The sequence below is a fragment of the Myotis brandtii genome, unplaced genomic scaffold (genome assembly GCF_000412655.1).
Source record: "Myotis brandtii unplaced genomic scaffold, ASM41265v1 scaffold79, whole genome shotgun sequence".
Classification (NCBI taxonomy): Eukaryota; Metazoa; Chordata; class Mammalia; order Chiroptera; family Vespertilionidae; genus Myotis; species Myotis brandtii.
Window position 1 is genome coordinate 5,223,236 of NW_005371173.1, and position 5,103 is coordinate 5,228,338.

A 5,103-nucleotide genomic window follows, 5' to 3' on the forward strand; every position below is an offset into this window, starting at 1 on the left:
GTATATATATAATACACATAATGTTTAAGGTGTGTATATTAAATGTTTAAAGTTCCTTTTGTTATTGTGACTAAGAAATTTTTCCTTTTCGTTTTCCAATTACAAATTTTTATCGTGTACTTAATATCAAGATATCTTAGTGAATTCTCCCTCTAGTTGGATAGTTTTCAGATGGTTCTTTTGAGTTTTTCTTTTCTTGTCAGCCAATTATCTGTAAACAACGATGATTTTGTGTCCTTTTTTCCAATATTCATACCCCTCATATTTTTTTCTCATCATTGCATTGGCTTCTGTGACTGCTGCATCGGTGGTACACTGTAGCCTTCCAGGCCAGCATCTTCAAGTCCCTCTGCGGGGTCTTCACATCGCCTCCTCTGTGTGTGTCAAATCTCACTTTACCTCCATCTTGTAAGGACACTTGTGATGACATTTAGGGCCCACCAGATAATCCAAAATTGCTTCCTCATATTCACACCTGCAAAGACACTTTTCCCAAAAAAGGCAACATTTCTAGGTTCTAAGGATTGGGGTCCTGATACCTTTGGGGTCATTTATCAACCTACTGTAGTACTTAGTGTTGTCTTGAATTGCCCTGTTCTTGAATATCTCTGTATTTTTATAGATACTGTTATTACTGCATATAGTTCCCTCTCCTTGATTCCTTGGCCAGAAATATATGGATCCAGTCAACTCATCATGGTCAAGCTTTTGTGACTTTCTCCCCCGCCTCCTAGACAGAGGACTGCATTTGCCTGTCTGTTTTCTTAATATAGTCTATGTACTTCTCCAGTAGCTTTTGACATGGGAATAAGGTGTTATGGCAAAGTGACACAGGTAACTTTCTCATAATTTCCCTTGATTTGAGCAGATACCCAGTCTGTTTGTCTCTAGAACCTGACCTTTCAGTAAGCGTACACAGTTGAATTGACTTTGGTATTTATCGGCCGGGTGTAAGACATAAGATAAAAGAAAAATATTAGTATACATGGTTTTGTATGAACAACAAAATTTTAAGTACTATTAAAACATACATTGTATATTATAGTTTATGTAGAGTGCTTTCACCTGCTTTCCTTGTTTGCTCGTAAGGGAGTTTTATTTGGTATTTATTATCACCCCAGTTTTACAGTGAACCTGAAGCCGGGGTGTTTAGGGACTTGTCCCATATTACATGATGAGTAAGTGGAGGTGGGGCAGCATCAGACCCAGAACTTACTGGCAGGGTTCTAAAAGGAGCAAGTTTATTGAACATTTTTTTTATATGCAGTTAAACCAGTGTTACAACAAATAGTACCTTCAGTAGATCATATAAAGCATTTAAATAAAACAAGTACCTGTTGGCTTTGAAACAGCATGAAACAGAACTTTGTACCCATCCAGCTATACTGATGACTAGCATTCACAATGCCTTTGTGTTTTCCCAAAGTCCTTTATATCTACTGCATTTCATTTTTATACTCACTATAAGTTTTGTGTATTAGATCAATGGTGACATATGTGGAAATAAAGTACAGGAATGCTATTTCAAAGACAAAGATCAAACTTGACTAGTGGTGGGACTCAGGCTACAGTTTGTTGGCTTACTCCATGAGATTATTGATTGTAGGGTGACCAGCTCATCCCCATTTGCCTGGGACTTTCCTGGTTTTAATGCTGAAAATTTTGTGTCCTAGGAAAACGCCTCAGTCCCAGGCAAATTGGAATGGTTGGTCATTCTAATTACGTCTCACATGTGGTGGTGGACTGGACATGGGAATAGGTTTACCATATATAAAATACAAGGCACTCATTTAAATCTGAATTCCAGTGAACATCAAGTAATTTTTCAGTATATGAGTAAATGTCAAATACTGCATGGGATACATGTACTTTAATGTTTGTTCATTGTTTATCTGAAATTCAAATTTAACTAGGCATCTTGTATTTTTATTTGTTAAGTCTGGTAGTCCTAAGAGCGAAGAGAAATTTTGGTGTGTAAAAGTGGACCTAGATGCTTTTTAATGGACGACCTTAGTCTTCACACATTTGTCTACTTGAGGAAGCACCATCTGGCAGTTTCTTTTTCTGGGGTAAGGCTCTTGTCCTTTCAGTTGTGTGGGCAGGATAGATGCCAGAGGTCAGGATGAAGATAAGAAACTAGATTTGCCTACTGCATTAAAACGTGTGTGTGTGTGTGCGCGTGCGCGCTTCTGTTTGAAGCAGTTAGTTCTTTATTTGTCGGGAAACCCAACCCAGATCTGAACCCATTTCATCTTTGTTGGATAAGTCTGTGAAAGATCACCCATAGTGTTTTTAGACTGTATGTTAAAAAGTATGTTTGTTGTTGTTAAGATAGTACATTGACAATGATTCAAAATGGAAAGGAAGTCAAGGCTTCACCCAGCATCTTGCACCCATCGTTCATTCACCCTCTATGGTGACCATCTGGTCAGCTGGAAAATGAACTTTTGAAATGGACCTTAGAAATCTCATAGAGTGGTTTTTGCTTTTTTTTTTTTTTTAAAGCAGGGGAACTTTTCCTCCCTCCCTCAAAATTTGTGTGTGTGGAAAAGTACCTTCTACTAAAGAAAGAAATGGGTTCTTAGGGTTATTTAAATCTTCATTGTTGATGATTGCCACTATTACAAATTGATTTGGGAGTCCTAGGCATCAGTAGAATATAATCTTAAAAAGAGATTTAGCTGAATTCCATCAACATTAATGGTGAGCAAATTAAGATTTAGTTACTTGTATAAGGTAATTAGTAGCAGAGACTAGTGTCTGTGTATGCATGTATGCTTCAGCATGTATGTATTATAATTCCTATTCTGTGTCAACCTGAAAGTGTATAAGTTTTCTTGACCAATTTTCTGTTTCCTATTTGATTTTGTGCCAAGACCTAGAGTTTTTTGTTGTTGTTTTGTTTTAAGAACATCTGGCTTAGACTTTATCTGGAAAAGGAAGATGGAATAAATGTAGATTAAAAAAAAAAGTGTCTGCTCCTGGCCGGGTGGCTCAGTTGATTGGAGTGTCATCGCATGCACCGAAAGATTGCAGGTTCAATTCCCAGTCAGGGCACATACCTAGGATGTGGGCTCCATTTGGATAGGGTGTTCATAGGAGGTGGGTTCCATTTGGATAGGGGCGTTCATAGGAGGTGGCCTATTGATGTTGCTCTCTCACATCAATGTTTCTTTCTCTGTTTCTCTGTCTCCCCACCCCCCTCCCCCTTCCTCTCTCTCTCAAAATCAATGGACATATCTTCGGGTGAGGTTTAAAAAAATGGATCAGGGTTATGGAAGTCCTGGGGATTGTATTTGTGGTTCAAGAAAACTTTTCAAGAGTCCTATTGTTATTATAATAAAAGGATTAAAAAAGCTTACAGTAGATAACTGAAGATTATGGAAAGATAGTTGGTTCTATTCAGCTGCTTTTCAATTCTTTAAAAAATATATATATACATACATATATATGTGTATATATATATATTGATTTTTTTATAGAGAGAAAGTGAGAGGGATAGAGAGTCAGAAAATCGATGAGAGAGAAACATTGATCAGCTGCCTCCTGCACACTCCCTACTGGGTATGTGCCAGCAACCGAGGTACATGCCCTTGACCGGAATGGAACCTGGGACCCTTCAGTTCACAGGCCGACGCTCTATCCACTGAGCCAAACTGGTTAGGGCTGCTTTTCAATTCTTAATCTAAATATATCCATGGCAAAGACTTTCTGGTTTTCCTTTTCTTCCCTTTCTCCCTCCCAATATATGTCCTTAGGGCCAAAATTTTATTTTCTGAAGTTAGAATAAATAAAAGTTTAATTGCTTATTTATTTATTTATTGTTTTATTGCTTAAAGTATTACAAAGAGTATTACATATGTCTCCTTTTTTTCCCCCGCCCTTGACAATCCCCTGGCCTCCCCTAATTTAATAGCTTTCTTAAAAAGAAAAAGACCAAACTATTATTTTTTCATCAAATTTTCTAGTTGTGAACTGAAAATTTATCTAATCCAGATGGTGCTATGACTCAATTCTCTAATAATGTCTTTAACTGATGTTCTGGTCCAGAATTTTTTGACCTTGTTATTTGTTGTGTAGAGAAAGTACTTACATGCATTAATGATCTTGATTTTCAGCTGTACAGTCTAATTTCATTCATAGAGAAGTGACTGTTGAGTGGTCAGAGTTGAAATCTTCAAGGTTGTTAAAGATTGTGTTAATAGGGTTTTAGAAAGGAAAAAAAATCCTTTGTTTTTCCTTTAGTATAAGGGAGAGTGAGATCCACTGTATTATGTAGTACACTGTATTATGTTGAACTTAGGCAAATAACAATATTGCAATGAAAATAATACTCACTGAGAGTTTCCAAATTCTGGTGGGATCAAGTGGGGAGAAAAAGATAAATGTTTCAATTCTGCTTACAAAGATATAATTTACCAGATTGCTCTAAGTCATAGGTAGCTTAAGAGAAAAGGTTTCCTTATATCTGGAATATGAAAGATTAAAGAACCAGTACTATTTCAAATAAAAACTCATAAAATTATAATCCTCAGAGATTCATTGTCTTGTTATTAAGCCTTATTGGTCTTAATCTTACTGTTAGAAGTTTTATGAATCCAGTTTTTCATAGAGTTCTGCAAATTTTCACCCAGTTCAAAGGTATGATCTTAAAACTTATCAGAAACCTGTATTTTAGAGTATCAGAGTCCTCTTCATGAATCTCTGCAAAAAAGTATGAGTAATATGACGACTCTGTAAATGACAGGCTTAAGATGACATGGTTAAAGATCTCTGATTACATTGCAGTTGGCAAAGAAATTTGCTTTTTTTCTACAACACTGTATTTTCAGATAACAACTAGAATTACATCAGGACATTGTAGATTCTTTAGAATTTTATATAATTTCTGGAAAATTCATTTTAACACTATGTGCATATAAGTACAATATAATTATTTCTTATTAGACAAAAGTTTTTGTGTAATTTAGCATATCAAATAGATCTAATTAATTTTATTTCCTCCTTTTATAAAGAGAGATGTCCTTTGAAATTTCTCAGGGATCTTTCTGAAAAAATTTCAAAGTTATTTTCAGCTTAAGAAAAAGACAGTTCAATGCGGGA

The 5,103-nt window shown here is 35.8% G+C and overlaps 1 protein-coding gene across 1 annotated transcript in view; it reads left to right on the forward strand.

The window, feature by feature from the left end:
• The first annotated feature begins 355 nt into the window (after nt 1–355).
• The window catches only part of ACSL3 (acyl-CoA synthetase long-chain family member 3), a 45,412-nt gene continuing 40,664 nt past the window's right edge, over nt 356–5,103 (forward strand). The window contains exon 1 of the mRNA XM_014531079.1: nt 356–378. The gene's annotated coding sequence lies outside the window, so the exon portion shown is untranslated. The remainder of the gene's footprint in view (nt 379–5,103) is intronic.